This window comes from Oratosquilla oratoria, chromosome 36 (genome assembly GCF_046742065.1).
Source record: "Oratosquilla oratoria isolate Oo_2021 chromosome 36, ASM4674206v1, whole genome shotgun sequence".
In the NCBI taxonomy this organism is placed as follows: domain Eukaryota; kingdom Metazoa; phylum Arthropoda; class Malacostraca; order Stomatopoda; family Squillidae; genus Oratosquilla; species Oratosquilla oratoria.
Window position 1 is genome coordinate 30,451,878 of NC_134812.1, and position 2,500 is coordinate 30,454,377.

A 2,500-nucleotide genomic window follows, 5' to 3' on the forward strand; every position below is an offset into this window, starting at 1 on the left:
CAATATCATATTACGAACCAACGCCTTTCACTGCATCGTCCAGCATCCACCCACTACGAGGCAATCCATCTTTATTGCATTACTCCCACGGAAAAATCGAAGCAACAAACTCCTATATATTTCCTACCAATATTCAGGTAATCTACAAGACAATCCCCCTCCGCGGCATTATCCAACATTACTCCCACGAGTCAGACATCCTCCGCCTTCTCCACGCCACCACCGTGTTGGAAGACGACCTCCTCCTCCACCCCCGCATCTAGCTTCGCACCGCCAGGGACCCATCATTGTCTACGTCTCCGCACGAGTGCGACCTTCAATCCACTGCAATACCAAAGTCACCCATATATTTTTCTTTTTATATAATTTTTGTGTGGTTGCATGTTATGTTCATATTTACTTCCATATATCATTCCTATAACTCGCCAGCCCAATACACTGTATTAACTCCTACCCCCTGTTTATATCAGACATGTCCCCTTCTTCTGCTATATTACCACCAAATCGTTCCACTGCATCCTCATTTCATAGGGCCAAAACCCCTACATCATCCTGGGTAAATAGATATTTTTCCGTTCTCAGTATTACCTAGTAGATATCACAGTCTGTTCTTTTTTTTTATCAGTTTAGTCCTTGAACGTGTACAAACATCTTTCTGACTTGTCATAACGACCCTGTACACGCAGCCGCTCTACGATCACTTCCATTACATCAGACATGTCCCCTTCTTCTGCTAACAACTCTTCGGAAAATGCTCTTGCTACTCATAACACCATGACAACACAAAATCTTATCACCGTAGTCAAGGATGAGACAACATTACGTCTCTTTAATGGGAAGAAAATTAATGTACACAAATGTACACGCCAACGCTCTCCATCAAGAACACAACTGGGTTGTAAATACTGCCACAAACCAGGACATCTTGCAAGCACGTGTTACCACAGAAACCCTTCACAACAAAATCGACACTGCCATTATCACGGTACATGTTTCCACACGAGTGATCGTTGCCGTGTGCTGTTAGCATGGAGGCAACACAGACCAAACTTCTCAGATCACTCTCCCGCAAAGCATTCACGGAACACATCTCCTTTATGACTAAAGGACACCAAGATTCAATGCACATCAAGGACAGTAACTCCATACCCGGAAGTTCACTCATCAATCCTACCTGTACATACCCTGGATATTCCAGGTATGTCTTCCCATTCCTTAACATTCAATACTACGTCTAACAACACCAAAGTGACAATCTTTCTCGACACGGGTTCCCCAGTTAACATAATGTCAACACATAGTTTCCATAAATTCCACACTGCAACTAAACGTGTCACTAAGTACATAAATGAATGAATAAATAACGAATGAATGAATGAATGAATGAATGAATGAATAACGAATGAATGAATTAATAAATAACGAATGAATGAATAACGAACGAATGAATGAAGGAATAAATGAATGAATGAATGAATGAATGAATGAATGAATGAATGAATGAATGAATGAATGAATGAATGAATGAATGAATGAATAAAAAAATAATAATTCACCGCTCACGCTTAAAGAAAGAAAAAAATGTCAGCAGAAATCGAGGATAAATTACCCCTCTGAAGGTCCTTTGCCTGAACGGGGTCTCATCCGACCGTGGCCCCTTTCAGGCCGAAGGGTCGTGATCAGATTAGGGGCGGACCCAAGAGTAAAGTGGGTCACATTAGACCAGGGCCCACCGCTAGTCTAGGTTTAAATCCTAAACTCATAGAATTATCTATTCTAAGCAGTAACAAAATTATATCTGAATTATGTTAATACTATTTCTTTATTTATAGATCTACTTATTCATTTATAAATTTATATGTTTATTAATTTTCATTCATCTATTTATATATTTATTTACTGATTCATTTATTTATTCATCTATTCATTCAAGTATTAATTGATTACTTGATTTGTCTATTATCATCCATTCATTAGTTTGCTTATTTATCCGTTTATCTAATTATCTACTTATCCACTTATACACTCATTATATATATATATACATATATATATATATATATATATATATATATATATACATATATATTCATTAACTTTCTACTCATAAACTTATTTTCTAATTTCCTTAATTATTCATTAAATTATTTCTTTATTCTAGTAATCTATCCATTTTGTATATTTATTCATTCTTTTATCTATAAGTTTGATTATAGACCAAAATGTCTCCAATTTCGATAGTGCATTACAAAATATCATACAAAATTAAAGAAATTGAATAATTCCATATTTGATCTTTTTCCTATTGGATAAAGATAATTTTTTTTCACATATCTGACTAAATGCAAATCAGCATAAAAATACAAAAGCAGCCGTGCATGCATGAGCCAACTGATTAATATTGATCACGCCAGCAAAAGCGGCTGCAATACCACAGAGAGAAAAAAAAAATCAATAAAATAAAATAAAATAAAATAAAATAAAATGAAATAAAATAAAA

The 2,500-nt window shown here is 35.5% G+C and overlaps 1 protein-coding gene across 1 annotated transcript in view; it reads right to left on the bottom strand.

Annotated features, from left to right (window-relative positions):
* LOC143018924 (venom protein 302-like) overlaps positions 1-2,500 on the bottom strand; it is an 18,247-nt gene that overhangs the window by 11,318 nt on the left and 4,429 nt on the right. The window lies entirely within an intron of this gene.